Below are 19,030 nucleotides of genomic sequence, written 5' to 3'. Positions count from 1 at the left end.
TTTTGGAATGCAGCCACTATGTAAAGGCTATCCTACTGGGAAGAGAAGTCACATGAGGAGCGAGCCCCTAGGAGGATGGGAGACCATGGAAAGAGAGAGGACACACAGAGAATGGAAACACCACAGCTAACATCCAGCACCAGGGCCCAGACTTGGGACTGAAGCTTTTTGGGATCCTCCAAGTCTAGCGATGTTGTCCCAGCTGATACCACATGAAACAAGGATGAGCCATTTCCACTGCTGCCTGAGGTCCTAATCCACAGGGACAGCAGTAAGTGGTGGTTGTTGTAAGCTACTGAGTATTTGCTGGAGTTTGTCACGCATAGGTATAACTGAAACATTACCATTCAGTTAAAAATCTCGACACCAACTTAAATACTGCGTATAGCTAGAGAGTGAGAAAATGTCCGGTACATAACATGGTGACCATTTTGAGTGAGCATGCAAGAGCCAAACAGTCCCTATTAAAAAGACCATGTTTGGGTATTCGAGAAAAGCTTGATGAATTTGCTTTCCAAGAAGGCATCATATTATTTTTTAAGCTTTATGATTCTGGCACGTAGAATTGTTATGTAACATTAAATTCATTTCACCAAGGTATATTTAAAAATTCACAGTAACAGAGTAAATAATTTAAAGCAATGTTCTGCTAAAATGACTATCAAAATTCATTGCAGTGAAAATTTTGAATTCATTGTAGAGACATCTGCTATGCAAACAAATTGCCAAAGTGATCTCAGTGATTCTCAGTATACACATCCTTATTTAAATAAGTCATACTACCTTTGACAACTATTGAATCTTTCTCATTCCAAGCAATGTAGGCCCAGGTCATTCCACATAGTCGACATTTGAGAAATAGATACTATTTAAAGCTACTAAAAAACACACACACACACAATTTGAAACAAAACTGTGCCTTTGAAATCATATTCATTCATTCTATTCCAGTGTCAATAATCAGCATTCATTTCAGAAATCAACCTAAGGTAGTATTATAAGGATTCTTCTGGAACATGTTAAAATCATTCCAAAAAGGAAGCTTCTACTAAAGAAATCGCTTTTTCTAAGATAAGTTCTTTCAACATTTAAGACCGTAAATAGTAATAGCACCTGTAAGAATAATATCATGTATTCTTTCAAAAATCGCCTCACAGGCATTATTTTATTAGCTACCCACAACAGGTATGTATCAATTTTATAGATTAAGAAACAGGGCCCTGTATAGATGAGAAAGGTGCTTACTGTCAATTTCATAAGAGTATCTTTTCAATTGTAAACCTAAGTTCCCTAAGAGTTAAATGTCTAATGCCTAATTCATGTATTATTGTCAGTGGAGATCACGACGTTTGCTGCAGTCAGCACTATAAGGCAGATAGGGAAATGGGGACACAACCCTGCTTCATGTCTATTTAAAGCATAAGTTTCATGGGAATCTTCCAGCCAGTTATCAAACTTCTGTCATGTTTCCTGATAACCAAAAAAGCAAAACGACAGCTCCTTTCAAAGGGAAACTAGCACTTCCTATGATACCTTACCTTATATACATATAAAGAAAATAAATAAGAGTAGATATTGAACAAAATGGCACCCAGAGAGAATCTGAAATATCCTATAATATTCTGTACCTTGGAAAATGGCTGCAAGTTAAAATGTTCTATTACATAAAGAAGGCTGCCCAACAAGATTCAATTCCAATAACTGAGTGTGGGGTATATTTTATTGCCAGGTACCAGAATGAAATATACCAAGAAGTCAGTTAACTAAGAATTTATCCTTTAGACAATAATATACTGTTACCCTTGGCAGGTACCAAGGAATTTAGACTTCTAAAGAGAGTTATAATTAAGTTGTGAAAATGATAAGTATTTATCAGAAAGAAATCTTGTTATTTTAACAAGTTAACTCTAGAAATTATTATAAACGGCATATAAATACTAATGCTCAAAAGAGCAAGCATGGTGGTGGCTCAGGGAACAATGAAACGAAGTAAATCCTGAATTGCAGCATGAAAATGGTGACGAATAGGTGGGTCGGATTTATGAAGTCATTTTTAGTAAACAAGATAAGGAGGAAAGAAGTGCAAGAAAGGATTGGAAGTTAGGGGAAAAGTAGAAATGCATTTATTTGGAGGTAAAACTTGGAAAATCCCCAGATGCTCTCATTAGTGATTGAGGTATTTTCCTTTCTCTCCTTTGAAGAGGATTTGGAGACTATTTATTATAATTTGTGGTGGAGAGTAAAAGGCAAAGTGAGTGTTCAGTGAGTTGGGCGTGCAAAAAAATCAACATCTCCTCCCCACTCATTTGTCACAAAAACTGCACGTCCTTCGATATTCTTGATCTTTGTGAATGGTAAAACCATCCATCTAGTTTACGAACCAGAATCTCTCTCCATGCCTCTCATTGAATCTATCACCAAATCCTATAAAGTGACTTCCCAGTTCTTGAAACTGCTCACTCCTTCCACCTCCTCAGTCCATGCTCTGGACTCCTAAATGGCTCATGAGGCCATTCCCTCCATCCCTTCTATCCCTCCATCCCCAGCCTTGCCAGCACGATCTTTCTAAAACAAAATGTTGATTATGGTACTCTACTTAAAATCCCTCAGTGACACCTCGTAGCTTTCAAAAATTATAAACCCATAGATCCTGCCTGATTTTCTAGCTTCATCTTTATAACCCCACGTTGACATTTTGTTCCAGGCAAACTGAACTATACATACTGTACTCCATGCCATGTCGTCTCCCTCTGCCCACAATTTATCTATGTAACAGTCACTTGACTTTTAAAGTTTGACTCATATGTGATCATCTCCTCCGCAACACCTTTAATCGCTCACTCTGATGTCTCTTTCTCTGCCTGGCCTCTTCCAATAGCCTTAGGTCTAGAACATGATCATGGCCTGAAGCAGATTAGGGAAGGGCCAGCCAGGCAACCGTCCACGGCACCAACCTTCAGGAAGACGTAACCTTCGTTAGGAACATTACAGAGAAAAAAATGTGTTTACCAATTCTGTATGTCGTTAAAAAGACTATTTTGATATGCTTCTAGGAATCCGAAGTCTGAGAAGACCCAAGAATATGCTTGAATAGCAATAAGTGGTTCCTAAACTGCCTTCCAAAGAGGGTGCGTTTGGTTAGTTCCCATATTTTTGTTCTGCTGGTTAAGGATTACAGGTCTGCAGTCAGAGCTGAACTGTTGGGAACAATATAGGACAGGTTATCCTCTGCCATCAGAGGTCCCTTTCCAGCCTTCCCTGCACTGTGCTTGTGGTGTGGGAGTCTGTGAGAAACTGTGGTCTCTCTCCAAAAGAAAAGTGGATCAGATACTTAAAGAACATCAGTCCGAAGGGAAAACAAAGATCTAATTAGCTTTCTCAGGAAACGCCATGGTTCTATCTGGTCCTGATCATAATATTTATGACATGATCTTATAATAAGTCAAATGACTTATCGAAGTTCTCCATAAGCTTCCTAAGTGCTGAGACTATGACTTTTTTGTTTTGTTTTTGTTTTTGTTTTTTTTTAAAGATTTTATTTATTTATTTGACAGAGACAGCCAGAGAGAGAGGGAACACAATCAGGGGGAGTGGGAGAGGAAGAAGCAGGCTCACAGCGGAGGAGCCTGATATGGGGCTCGATCCCACAACGCCGGGATCATGCCCTGAGCCGAAGGCAGACGCTCAACCGCTGTGCCACCCAGGCGCCCCTGACTTTTTTGTTTTGTAACAAGTCCAAAAGAGGAATGTGTTCACCCAAATGTGTGATCTTAAAGTATAATGAACTGACACCCAAAGGCCAAAATGTAGTGGTGTGTCCAGATGGCAGCATTGTCCAGAGAAGAAAGACCTTGAGTCAAACAGATAAGAATACTATGCTCACTACAGAGACCTTCTTTATCATGAGAAAAGCACAGAAAATTGTGGGTGGAATAACCCTTAAAACTGTGCTTTCTTTGATTTTACCTCATGTTTACTAAGTATACCACTGACTGCTCGATTCCTATTTTCACATAAGGGATGGAGAGTCCTGGAAGGAGAAGACCAAACCTATGGTCCCTAGAAAAATACATCTACCATTATAAAACAATAAATTTGCCTTCTAGTTTATACATTATCCTCCTAAAAGTGGAACAGAGTATATCTCTAAATCTGATCAATTGTGTGCATGTGGACAAATCGTAATTTCTGGACCTCTCATTCTGGTGACCACCTCAACCCATCTGAGGTTTTGAGAAAATCAAATAAAATAATATATGTGTAACCATTTTCAAAATTATCAAGTTCCTACATGTATTTTTTCCTCTTTGATGAGAATGACCTGCATATTTCAAAGGATATATAAGCTTTGATTATTTTTGTCCTAAAATTTTATTGCATTTTTGTACTACTTTTGACCAGTAGAAATTGTGTGCTCTTGACCTGATTTAAACTAATATTTTCCTTCTTTCTGCTGCCAGTAAAATATTGTTCTATTCAACTTTTCTCAAGAGAAAAAAGTTCTGTATTTCTTCATAGTAGCCTACAACATTGAAAAGAAAAAGGGATACCTCTTGACCGGATGACTCTTCTTCTGGAAAATATACAGAATTCTGTGAAAAAATAAGCTACTAGGATCTTTTAGGATTAAGTTACATTGCTTTACTAGAGAAGAAATTAAACAGATGTGGAATTTACAAGAAATGATGTATTTTCTGGTAACGACCCATATTGATTGGCAGTTGTTTCAATATTCAATATACATTCAAATGGATGGAGAAATAAAGACCTTCCAGAATCGCCAACCATTGACCAATTTCGTAATCATGAAACCAGCCCTACAGGAGATATTAAGGGGGGTTCTATAAAAGTAAAAAGGCCCCAAGAGTGATACAGAACAGAAAGTCACAATCTATAGAAACAAAGACTTTACTGGCAACATGGCATCATTAAAATCATATCTCTCAATAATCAGTCTCAATGTAAATGGCCTAAATGCTCCCATAAAAATGCCACAGGGTTGCAGATTGGATAAAAAGACATGACCCATTCATTTGCTGTCTACAAGAGACACATTTTGAACCCAAAGATACATTCAGACTGAAAGTAAAGGGATGGAATACCATCTTTCACGCCAATGGACCTCAAAAGAAAGCTGGGGTAGCAATTCTCATATCAGACAGATTGGATTTTAAACTAAAGACTATAGTTAGAGACGCAGAAGGGCACTATATTATTCTTAAAGGAGGTATCCAACAAGTGGATATGACAATTATAAATATCTATGCCCCCAACAGGGGAGCAGCAAGATACACAAACCAACTCTTAACCAGAATAAAGAGACATATAGATAAAAATACGTTAATAGTAGGGGACCTCAACACTCCACTATCAGAAATAGACAGAGCACCCATGCAGAATATTGACAAAGAAACAAGGGCTTTGAATGCCATACTCAACGAGTTGGACCTCATAGATATATATAGAACACTACACCCCAGAACCAAAGAATACTCTTTCTATTCTAATGCCCATGGAACATTCTCAAGAATAGACCATGTTCTGGGTCACAAAACAGGTCTCAACCGATACCAAAAGACTGAAATTATTCCCTGCATATTCTCAGACCACAACGCTTTGAAATTGGAACTCAACCACAAGGAAAAATTTGGAAGAAACTCAAACACTTGGAGACTAAGAACCATCCTGCTCAGGAATGACTCGATAAACCAGGAAATCAAAAATCAATTAAACAATTTATGGAGACCAACGAGAATGAAAACACAATGATCCAAAACCTATGGGATACTGCAAAGGCAGTCCTAAGGGGGAAATACATAGCCATCCAAGCCTCACTCAGAAGAATAGAAAAATCTAAAATGCGGGGCGCCTGGGTGGCACAGCAGTTAAGCGTCTGCCTTCGGCTCTGGGCGTGATCCCAGCGTTATGGGATCGAGCCCCACATCAGGCTCCTCTGCTGTGAGCCTGCTTCTTCCTCTCCCACTCCCCCTGCTTGTGTTCCCTCTCTCGCTGGCTGTCTCTATCTCTGTTGAATAAATAAATAAAAAATCTTTAAAAAAAAAAAAAAAGAAAAATCTAAAATGCAGTTTTTATATTCTCACCTCAAGAAGCTGGAACAGCAACAGAGGGACAGGCCTAATCCACTCACCAGGAAGCAGTTGACCAAGTTTAAGCAGAAATCGATGAATTAGAAACCAGGAGTACAGTAGAGCAGATCAACAGAACTAGAAGCTGGTTCTTTGAGAGAATCAATAAAATTGACAGACCACTGGCCAGACTTATCCAAAAGAATAGAGCCCAAATTAATAAAATTATGAATGAAAAAGGAGATGTCACAACCAACACCAATGAAATTGGAAGGATTTTTAGAAACTATTATCAACAGCTTTATGCCAATAAATTAAGCAATCTGGAAGAGATGGAGGCCTTCCTGGAAACCTACAAACTACCAAGACTGAAACAGGAAGAAAATGATTTTTTAAACAGGCCATAATTATGAAGAGATTGAGTCAGTGATAAACAACCTTCCAAAAAACAAAACTCCAGGCCTGGATGGTTTTCCTGGGGAATTCTACCAAACATTCAAAGAAGAAATAATACCTATTCTCCTAAAGCTATTTCAAAAAAAATAAAAACAGAAGGAAAGCTACCAAACTCATTCTATGAGGCCAATATTACCTTGATCCCCAAACCAGGCAAAGACCCCATCAAAAAGGAGAATTACAGACTGATTTCCGTAATGAATATGGATGCCAAAATCCTCAACAAGATCATGGCTAATAGAATCCGACAGTACATTAAAAGGATTATCCATCATGACCAAGTGGGATTCATCCCTGGGATGCAAGGGTGGTTCAACATTCACAAATTGATCGGTGTCATAGATTTTATCCAGAAAGAAAAATTAAAAAATCATATGATTCTCTCAATAGATGCAGAAAAAGCATTTGACAAAATACAGCATCCTTTTCTGATTAAAACCCTTCAGAGTGTAGGGATAGAGGGTACATTCCTCAATCTCATAAAAACCATCTATGAAAAGCCTACAGCAATTATCATTCTCAATGTGGGAAAGCTGGAAGCCTTTCCCTTAATATCAGGAACACGACAAGGATGTCCACTCTCGCCACTATTATTCAACATAGTACTAGAAGTCCTTGCAACAGCAATCAGACAACGAAAAGGGATAAAAGGTATCCAAATAGGCAAAGAAGAAGTCAAACTGTCTCTATTCGCAGATGACATGATACTCTATATGGAAAACCCAAAAGAATCCACTTCCAAACTATTAGAAGTTATACAGCAATTCAGTAATGTGGCGGGATTCAAAATCAATGCTCAGAAATCAGTTGCATTTCTATACATGAATAATGAGACTGAAGAAGAAATTAGGGAATCCATCCCATTTACAATAGCACCAAAAACCATACGTTACCTTGGAATTAACTTAACCAGAGACGTAAAGGATCTATATTCTAGAAACTATAAATCACTCTTGAAAGACATTGAAGAAGACACAAAAACATGGAAAAATATTCCATGCTCATGGATCAGAAGAATTAACATAGTTAAAATGTCCATGCTACCCAGAGCAATCTACACTTTCAATGCTATCCCGATCAAAATACTGAGGACATTTTTCAAAGAACTGGAGCAAATAGTCCTTAAATTTGTATGGAACCAGAAAAGGCCCCGAATCGCCAAGGAACTGTTGAAAAGGAAAAACAAAGCTGGGGGCATCACAATGCTGGATTTCGAGCTGTACTACAAAGCTGTGATCACAAAGACAGCATGGTACTGGCACAAAAATAGACACATAGACCAATGCAACAGAATAGAGAACCCAGAAATGCACCCTCGGCTCTTTGGGCACGTAATCTTTGATAAAGCAGGAAAAAACATCCGGTGGAAAAAAGACAGTCTCTTCAATAAATAGTGCTGGGGAAATTGGACAGCTACATGCAAAAGAATGAAACTTGACCACTATCTCACACCATACACAAAGATAAACTCCAAATGGATGAAAGACCTCGATGTGAGACAGGAATCCATCAAAATCCTAGAGGAGAACATAGGCAGCAACCTATACGACATCGGCCAAAGCAACCTTTTTCATGACACAGCTCCAAAGGCAAGAGAAACAAAAGATAAAATGAACTTGTGGGACTTCATCAAGATAAAAAGCTTCTGCACAGCCAAGGAAACAGTCAAAAAAAACTAAGAGGCAGCACACGGAATGGGAGAAAATATTTGCAAATGATGCTACAGATAAAAGACTGGTATCCAAGATCTACAAAGAACTTCTCAAACTCAATATGCGAGAAACAAATAAACAAATCAAAAAATGGGCAGAAGATATGAACAGACACTTTTCCAATGAAGACATACAAATGGCTAACAGACACATGAAAAAATGTTCAAAATCATTAGCCATCAGGGAAATTCAAATCAAAACCACACTAGATACCACCTTACGCCAGTTAGAATGGCAAAAACTGACAAGGCAAGAAACAACAATTGCTGGAGAGGATGCGGAGAAAGGGGATCCCTCCTACATTGTTTGTGGGAATGCAAGTTGGTACAGCCACTCTGGAAAACAGTGTGGAGGTCCCTTAAAAGTTAAAAATTGAGCTACCCTATGATCCAGCCATTGCACTACTGGGTATTTACCCCAAAGATACAGACGTAGTGAAGAGAAGGGCCATATGCACCCCAATGTTCATAGCAGCGATGTCCACAATAGCTAAATCGTGGAAGGAACCGAGGTGTCCTTCAACAGATGACTGGATTAAGAAGTTGTGGTCCATATATACAATGGAATATTACTCAGCTATCAGAAAGAACGAGTTCTCAACATTTGCTGCAACATGGACGGCACTGGAGGAGATAATGCTAAGTGAAATAAGTCAAGCAGAGAAAGACAATTATCATATGATTTCTCTCATCTATGGAACATAAGAACTGGGAGGATCTGTAGGGGAAGAAAGGGATAAAGAAGGGGGGGTGGTCATAAGGGGGAATGAAGCATGAGAGACTATGGACTCTGAGAAACAAACTGAGGGCTTCAGAGGGGAGGGGGATGGGGGAATGGGATAGACTGGTGATGGGTAGTAAGGAGGGCACGTATTACATGGTGTACTGGGTGTTATACACAACTAATGAATCATTGAACTTTACATCAGAAACCAGGGTGTACTGTATGGTGACCTACATAATATAATAAAAAAACATTAATAAAAAAAAAAAGACCACCATTTTCATTCATTTCATTCTAGCGTTCCTGATCTTATATACTCCTAGCTTAATTCCCAAGTCACTACAGAATAGTCCAATTTATTTAGAAATTATTTATATAGCAATTTAATTCCAAAGAGGACTTAGTTATTTACTAATCCCAATGATCATTGTTCTCTAAAGAATGGGGCAAATTCTAAGTATTATCCATCTATAACAGATAGAGAAACTGAGGCACAAGGAGATCAATTGTCCAGAAAAGACCAAATTTAAGGAAGATGTAATATCTTCCAAGAAACACTTACTAATCACTACATTGTATTTACTACAAAAGAAATTCGAAGATGAATTGCCTTCTCGCAAAGAGTTCGTAGATCAGTACTGACACCCCATAACCTATGGAGATCAGAAACTACCTCTTGCCAGCTAATCTCACCCCACCACACACCTCCACTTGTGAGTCGAAGGCCACCTTATTAAGCCCTCTCTTCCTCAGTTCCTAATTCTATGAACCCTATTTTTAAATATTATACAGTTTATCAATTTTTTTAAAGATTTTATTTATTTATTTGACACAGAGAAAGACAGCCAGCAAGAGAGAGAACACAGGCAGGCGGAGTGGTAGAGGAAGAAGCAGGCTCCCAGTGGAAGAGCCCGACGTGGGTCCCAGGACTCTGGGATCACGCCCTGAGCCGAAGGCAGACGCCTAACAACCGAGCCACCCAGACGCCCCATCAATGTTTATACTCAATATTTTAACAGAGACTGGCAGTAACTAAATTTAGGTGAAAGAAATGTGAATCAATTTTGAGATAGATGAAGGAAAAACAGATGTACATGACAAATAATCTTTTTTTTGAACCCAAATCAAAAATCAAACCGTATATTAACTTCAGGTCCTACCAGATGAGTCTCCATTTTATTTGACCAAAGAGCATATCGATATCTTAGGTAACAGGTGAAAATATTCAAGTTCTTTACTCAAAGAACTAAAATAAAAACTTTAAATCTTACACAAGAAAATTTTTTTCCAAAATACTATTTATTTTCAATAAGAACATGAGATAATGAGTGCTGTACACGAAACAAACTATTTTGAAACATAGAAGTCCTCGAATTTTAAGGAAAATGACATATGATCACAAGAATTGCCAATCCGGGGCATATGCTATCAAGTATACCCAAAACAATATCTTTTACATGGCGTCAAAGAAAACCTATTGTTGCACATATAATTAAATTAAATTTTAATGTTACCATGAATACAAAAAGCCTAGTTTACTTTGAAATAAAATTAAAAATTAACATGTGTTGATATTTGTGCCAAAAGAATACCAAGAACATATCTTTTTGTCAAAAAAATTAACTTCTAACTATTCAAAATGGCTCCTGGAAGATTTTTTTTTTGGCATTTCTCCTGAAATATTGATCTTAAAGTTTCCGTTTTGAAAAACAGTAACAAATCATTTGAAAAATAGTAACAAATCATTTGTTTAAAAAGCCTCACAAGGATACTATCAAATTTAGTATGAGAGGGTATTAAATTGACTAATTTTAGGAGTCATTCACCAAATATGAGAATTTACTTAAAATAATTCATTAGAGATTTAAGTAATTTAAGTTATAAACTCTCCTAATATTCGTGAATGAAATTTAAGCTGCCCTTAGCAAGCCTGCGTATCATAGGCCACTGAACTCTCAATAATTCAGTCTACAACGATAACCTAATTAATGTCACGTCTGCACATGAACTTTAATGCAGTAACTCCAGACAATTGTTATCACCACTTAGATGAAGAAAGTCATTAAGAACTCAGAAAGAGATAAAAGAGTTTGAAAACAAAAATAGCTAAATTGACTAATGCACCCTCTGTAGGAAGCAAACTTAACTTTTTGATGTAGAGCTCTCGTGAAAACATTGCCAATTGATCAGAGTATTGCTAGACATTATGCTGACTTGGTTTCTTGTCTCTGACGGGTCCCTTTTGCTTGACACTGGCAACTTCTTAGCTCTACTTTTTTGAACCAGATAAGCTTATGCTAACTTTGATTTTAAAAGAGCCTATTTGTTTTTAAAGTTTGAAGAGATCAAACCAATGATTTTAATGGTTGGACTGCACACACAGGGCCCACACAAATAACTATTTCATAGGCAGACTTTATTCAACATCCTGGACTGGGACAAAACCTGTACTATTTATGTTTTTATGGGTTTGAGGTTCACATGAAAATAGCCTTTTTAAGAAAACTAACATTAAGTAGTTTGAATTATGTAAGGTTTATAAGTTATTTAATGGATTGAAACTATTTGCCATGATTGGTTTTCAAAGTGAATTGTTATTACAATCCAACAAAAACCTCACACAAAACAATTTAATGACTTCTATTTTGATGGAAACATATTTTATGATTTCCATTAAGAAGTAATTTTAAAGTCTCACTTTTTCTCAAAAATCTTAAATTTGCTATGTTTATGACATTATAAAATAATTTCTCAAAGATAAAGCTAGAAATTATGATAGCCTGAAATTTAATAACAGAAAAGCTTCAGGCTTACATTTTTTTCTACCAAACCTTTAAGGAATAGTTCTTATACTTTTACAAGTTTTTAAAATAAAAATATAACAATAACAATGCATTTTATGTGATTTTTATTTGAAACCACATGAGAACAATACCTAAAAAAAATTATTGCCCCCTTTTTAACTACATGTAGATCCAAGAATCCTAAAAGAAATACTGGCTAAATAAAATGTTAAAATATCTTAAAATAATTATACATCATGATCCACTGGAGTATATCTCAAGAATGAAAAGATGTTTTAATATCAGAAAACATGGGGCGCCTGGGTGGCACAGCGGTTAAGCGTCTACCTTCGGCTCAGGGCGTGATCCCGGCATTATGGGATCGAGCCCCACATCAGGCTCCTCTGCTGGGAGCCTGCTTCTTCCTCTCCCACTCCCCCTGCTTGTGTTCCCTCTCTCGCTGGCTGTCTCTATCTCTGTCGAATAAATAAATAAAATCTTAAAAAAAAAAAAAAAGAAAACATATCAGTGAGGGAAGATGGTGGCAGAGTAGGAGGACCACAGGCTTGCCTCATCCCATGACTATAACTAGATAACTATCAAATCATCCTAAATATCCCAGAGATTGACCTGAAGACTGGCAGAGCAAACTCCACAACTAAAGGTTGTGAAGAGGTCACATTGAAGAAGGTCTAAGTGTGGATGCAGGGTTTGGGAGAGAAACAGGTTATGGCTGCTGTAGTGGGGATGCAGTGGTATTAGAGAAGAATGAGAGACAAACTAGCACACAGGGGAGTGAATGGGAAAGTGAAACCCCATAGCAATTGGCTTGGAAGGTGAGAGGGCCCCAATTTCATGTCTTCTGACGACCAGTATGGCATAAAGCCTGGAGTTATAAAGGTCATCGGGCTTGGCTGTGATAGAGCCCCAAGCGCACTGAACTGCTTTTGGAAAGAAGGCAGGCAAACAATCCATGGACACACAGCATAGAAACAAGAATCTGAAGAGCATCTGAGGCACACAGTGGGAAGGTTATTTGCTCATCTGAGAGCACGTACTAGAGAGACAGTGTTCATGGAGAGACCCCCTCCAGGAGCAAAGGAATTGGCTAGTGCCATTTTTCTCCCCTGCTCCTCTGCGTAAGCACAGGGCCACCTGTGGGAACTAGTGCAGCTCTGACACTCACTACCTAAATTGCTTACACCAAACCCCACTGCACCATGCTCCAGTGAAACTACCCTTCCCAGTCATGCCTCAGTCTCATTGTAGGCAGGCCTTTCCCCCAGAAGACCAGACCAAGCCCCTGCAAACACCACATCTCCCAATGTAGGAGTTTTGTGGAGCCTCAGTTCCTGCAGTGGTGGCAACAGGTCTCGTTTCACAAACATACCAGAGCATACCTAGTTAAAACATGCCATCTTCAGGCCTGGGACCCAACGTTGCCCACAACAGGCCTCTGCAGACAACTGGACTGAAGGATAAAGGTAGGAAACCCAAAAGAAGTAAAAATGAATATTTCTGTAAAAAAATCAGTCAAGGAACTCACAAAGTAAAAGGATGTAAAATATAAAAATAAATACCTAAATCATGGGGAGGGGAAGAAAAAAGAATGGGCTCAAAATTAAATGAACATCAACTTAATATAGATTTCTGTATGCAGAAGAGGTTATATACAAACCTATTGGTACCAATATATCAAAAACCACTAATAGATATGCAAAAATTAAAGTGAAAGAAATCCAAATATATCATTAATGAAAATCAGCAAACCATGAAACAGAGAAAGACAAGAAAGGATCAGAGAAAATCTTCAGAAACAACCACAAAATATTAATAACAAATACATATCTATCAGCAATAACTTTGAATATAAATGGACTACACGCCAAACATTGTTTTAGATGCTTTATGTATATAACTCATTTAAATCCTTATAACTACCCTATAGTTTCTAAATGCCTAAGAGTAGCGCTGGCATATAGTAGGTATTCAATAAATATTTGTTATGAGTAAATGACGATTCACATCTATTTTGCAGACAAGGAAATAACACACAATTATGGAACTGGCTCAGTCACAGAACTAATATGTAGCACACTTGGAATTCAAACCCAGGAGCCCACATTTTTAACCCCTTCACTATTCTGTACCTATAACATAAATGCTACCTTTTCTCTAAAGATCTGATCTATTATTGTGGCATGTAAGCAGTAGAAAGATTTTTTAAAATACACTGAAAAGGTTAATTCTTTCCTTTTTTATTTAACTAGCTTTCAAAGTATATATGGAGTATGTCATAATATCTTGCCACTAACCAGTGTTGTTACTTCATTTCTGAGCATCAGCTTCTCAACTAAATGTTAGGGATAATAATGATATCTCACATCACAGAGTTAAATGAGTAAATGCACATAAAGTGATTAGAGGAGTGCCTGATACATAGTGCTATGAATTAGCTAAAATTATTACTTAAATCTTTACTTAAAATGTCTTATTCCTACTATTTTTATAATGGAAAAGAATAGTTTACAATAGAGTCTCCATAAAATACCTAAGTTAAATATCTTGAACCTTATACGACATCCAGATGACAGCTAAACAGTTAACCACATTAGCAAAATTTATACCGTTCATTACAAGTTATACCCTTCTGATTTTTACTTACAACACCCCCAGATTTTTCCCAAAATTTCTCTTAATGCCTTTCCTATAATCAAGATCACTTCGCTCTGTAATGTAGTCAAAAGATCTGTTTCAAGAATTGTCCTTAGCTCTCTTCTTTTCAATTGTGGTAATTTTCCTCTGATTATAGCACAGGTATCCTTTCTACCTTCTTTTTCAAGATCCTAAAATGTATTACATAACTAGCTTAATGCTAATCTATATATATAACCACTTGTAATCAAATGAGAACCTCTGAATGCCCACATAAGTATTATGTGGCATTTTATACCCTTCCAATATTAAGAGTAAGAGACTCCGGGGCGCCTGGGTGGCACAGCGGTTAAGCGTCTGCCTTCGGCTCAGGGCGTGATCCCGGCGTTCTGGGATCGAGCCCCACATCAGGCTCCTCCGCTATGAGCCTGCTTCTTCCTCTCCCACTCCCCCTGCTTGTGCTCCCTCTCTCACCAGCTGTCTCTATCTCTGTCAAATAAATAAATAAAATCTTAAAAAAAAAAAAAAAAGAGTAAGAGACTCCCCTGCACACTCCTGCCTCAAATTACATGGATTTTATTTAAGATTATGGAACATATTGTAACAGCAGCATATAATTTTCCAACACAATAATTCTTTTCCAGTTGAAAGGTATCCTGTAATATTATCAACATCAATGTGAAAAAACCCCAATTTTCAATTTGACAAAGCTTTGTGGGGGAGGCTTTATCTTTAGTAAACAGCAATTTTCACATGCATAACCACAACAACTATGGGAATATAACTAATCATTCTTGGCCCTATACCATTTCAAAGCAGTGGATTATTATTCAATTTATATTAGTAGAAAACTAAAATATATTTTTAAAAATGGTTCATAAGGAGATAACAAGGGCAGTGCACTTTTATTAATTAGTAAAGTCCCTATTAATGAAATGCTGCTGGGAAATACTGCTTCAATTACCTTTATTTTTATATAGTAAATTATTAGGCAACAGACTTAACGGTATGTGAAACAAATGTCTTTTGGGCTAATTCTGCACTTTACATTCATATATATAAATATATATATATATATTTTTATATATATATATATATATATTAAAGCATTCTAAAATATCTTAGTTGGCAAGAATTTTTTCAGAATTGGGACCTTGAATAAGCACTACATTTACAAAAACTGAAAAAAGGAAACAGTATTTACTAAATCAACATGCATTGTAAACTTACCAGCCTACGATTTAGCAATATTTTATCCCAACAACTAATTATGTAGGAGGTGTTAAATTCGAAGTCTTCTGAACTTGGAAAAGTACACGTAATAAATGTGTCTCTTTACAAATTAGATACAGAATGGTATTTGTCAAATGTAATTTTATTCTCCCAATTGTTTTGTGACATTGTTGAAAAACACAGACTGAGGGGGAAAAAGGGTAATTCAAACTGGAAAGAATACAAACTTTGAAGTCTGTTTTTGAAAAAAAAAAATCCGATAAACATGATAAATAGTATGGTTTCCCCGTATAATTTTCTTTTTCTCAACTCTTTTAGAAACTCTAAACTTATACAAAAAGAATAAGGAAGATAAGTTTCATTCCATATCTAGATCCCTTCAAAATTAAAACAGAGCAGTAATTATGCCTGACCTTCTGTAATACTTCATTACCTGTACATGAATGAGGTGTTCCATGGATACCCAGAACACTGAAAATGATGTCTTTAAACAACCATAAACCCTTTTGGATGGCAATTGTGAGACGTCTGATATAATGGAAGAGAGTCTAGAGGCAGAGAATATGTGATCAAGTCTAGATTTTACCGCTTACTAATTGTGTGTCTCAGACAAACCACTTAATTGTAACTAAGCCACAGTTTTCCTCGATTGCAAACATAGGGATAATATTACCTACTGTATGGGGCTGCTGACAGGATAAAACCAGATAAGATGTGAAAGCATTTGTAAACTGTGAAGTACAATCTATAAAGGACAATACACATCCTACCGATTACATCTTATTACTACATACTTCCTTGTCTTCATGAACAGAATATACTAAACATAATTTAACCCACGGCCATAATTACAAGTTACTGTGCTAAGCTGTAATACAGGGACCAAAGTCACCATAACCCAGGCCAAAGGAGGCCAAGAAGCGAGACTGACTGTTTTGGTGCTTCTTTATAGCTCTGGATGCCCTTTGTACAGTTAGTTGTTTGGCGAGACTTTTGCTGCTATCAGCGTACATAGTTACCTATAGGGAGCCTTCCCAGAAAAATGCCAGTTAAAATCCTCTCTAATTTGCTGCTCCACTTCCTTTCTCACCTTCTCTAAACAGGTAACTCTGTCTTCTTCACAGAGAAAAAAAGAAACCACCAAATAAGAGCTCACCAACTTCCTGCAACCAGACTGACAAAGGAACGTGCTCTTGCATCCGTCCTCCCATCCTTTTGTCCTGAAACAATGACACATTGTTCTTACCTAAAGCTAATCCTTCTACCTATGCTTCAGATCCCATCCCCAAATGCTTTCTGTCAGTGATTGTTGTCTCCTATAACTTCAGTCCCAAGCCTTCTCTTGGCTACTTCCCATAAAATTTAAACACGCTCAAGTCTCTCCTGCCTTCTAAAAGGAAACACAGGCACAAACATTTTTATCATGCTCCAGCTGTCCTTGTTCTCCTTACCTGCCAGCTATACCTCTCCGGTCCTAGAGAAATAATAGTAAATGCACTTCTACTCAGGGAAGGAACGCACATGTAAGGGGGACATGCGGGGATCAGGGGCGGGAGGGGTTAAAACTAAAATAATTGTGAAACGATGAGTTAAGAGTTAATAGGCTGAGGTAGAGGAAGAGGCGCAGTGGATCAGGGAGAGAGAGCAGCAAATGCAAAGGCACAAAGCAGAGGAAGGGTATCTAGCCCCAAAAAGGAAATGAAAATAGTCCAGGGCTCCCACTAAATGACAAATTCATACATATATTTATCCTTATTTCCTCCCAGAACTCCACTAAAATACCAGCAAAGGAGTACTAATTTCTCAAAGGCAAAAGCATAAATGCATAAGAACAAATGTAAGAGGAAAAAAGAGAAAAAGCACATAAGAGATATCAAAATTTGCGAAGATACAAAACTGATCTACATATGGTCACCAACCAATTCAGTGTACCTGAGAAAACTGAAACCTTAGCCTGAAGCAAGAGACAATTAGGAGGCAAGCTTATTCCCAAAGAGGGTAGACAAACTGAGGAACTGAAGGCTTTAAGTACCTCTGAGAGTGGGGCTGAGGAACAGGACTAACAACAGGAAGACTGGTTGAGACTTTAGAAGATATAATCAGACCTCCAGCTCTCCTCATCATAAAGCCAGGTATCTCTTCTCTCCTACCACAGCAGAAAACCAGAGGTTTACTGTGTGGAGATAGATCAGAGAATGTTCTGGATTTGGATATATCAGGTTGAGGGGTAGAATGCAAGGTGGCACTGAAAACAAAAGGAAAAAGGAAAAGTGTTAGAAGGTCATCAAAAAGAAACGTAAAGGTAACACACAGGGAGAACTAGGTTTCTGTCAATATTTAACTCTCTGGGAATTCTGTGAATTTTTAAGTTCGTAATCAAAATAGGGAAATCTGGGTTTCCATTAAGTAGATGAGATGGTCCACAAGCTGACCTAGATATCGATAGAGAAATGCATAGATTCATAGATACATAGATATGCAACTTATTTGTTTTATAACTAGATAAATGGGACTTAAAATTCCTCTTCTATTAATTTCATTCGTTATGATATAGGTTTAACAAAATTGCCTCTCTTTTCAATCCAAATGTGCATCAGTAGATAAATGGATAGAGAAGTTGTGAGATACACAGATACACACACACACACACACACACACACACACACACACACACACTGGACTATTACTTAGCCATAAATAAGGATGAAATCTTGCCATTTGCAACAACATGGATGGATCTAGAGGGCATAATGCTAAGTGAAATAAGTCAGTCAGAGAAAGATAAATATCATATGATTTCGCTCATCTGGAATTTAAGAAACAAAACAAAGAAACAAAGAAAAAAACCAGACAAACAAAAAACCAGACTCTTAACTATAGAGAATAAACTGGTGGTTGGGGCGCCTGGGTGGTGCAGTCATTAAGCATCTGCCTTTGGCTCAGGGCGTGATCACAGCGTTCTGGGATCGAGCCCCACATCAGGCTGTTTAAAGTTTGCTTTGGCTATTCGAGAACCTTTGTGGTTCCATACAAATTTTAGGAATGTTTACTCTAGTTCTGAGAAAAATGCTGTTGGTATTTTTATAGGGATTGCATTAAATGTGTGGAATGCTTTGGGTAGTATGGACATTTTAACAATATTTGTTTTACCAACCCATAAGCATGGACTGTCTTTCCATTTGTTTGCATCGAATTCAATTCAATTTCTTTCATCATAAAAGACCTGCAAAGTAGGTCTAGAGAGAACATAACTCAACATAAGAAAGGCCTTATTGAAAAACCCACAGCCAACATTACACTTAATGGTGAAAAACTGAGAGCTTTTCCCCTATGGTCAGGAACAAGACAAGAATGTCTACTCTCACCATTTTTATTCAACATA

At 37.4% G+C, this 19,030-nt stretch overlaps 1 long non-coding RNA gene across 2 annotated transcripts in view; it reads right to left on the bottom strand.

The window, feature by feature from the left end:
* Nucleotides 1–19,030, bottom strand: part of LOC113249234 (uncharacterized) — a 56,857-nt gene that overhangs the window by 27,239 nt on the left and 10,588 nt on the right. Inside the window, exon 3 of one of the 2 annotated variants that reach the window (XR_007190076.2) lies at nucleotides 17,681–17,893. The exons of the other annotated variant lie outside the window; for it this stretch is intronic. This is a non-coding gene — a long non-coding RNA (uncharacterized LOC113249234). The remainder of the gene's footprint in view (nucleotides 1–17,680; nucleotides 17,894–19,030) is intronic. 2 annotated transcript variants of the gene reach the window in all.

The sequence above is a fragment of the Ursus arctos genome, unplaced genomic scaffold (assembly GCF_023065955.2).
Source record: "Ursus arctos isolate Adak ecotype North America unplaced genomic scaffold, UrsArc2.0 scaffold_30, whole genome shotgun sequence".
Lineage (NCBI taxonomy): Eukaryota > Metazoa > Chordata > Mammalia > Carnivora > Ursidae > Ursus > Ursus arctos.
The sequence above is the reverse complement of the archived record's forward strand: the minus strand, read 5'-3'. Positions and strand labels throughout refer to the sequence as shown.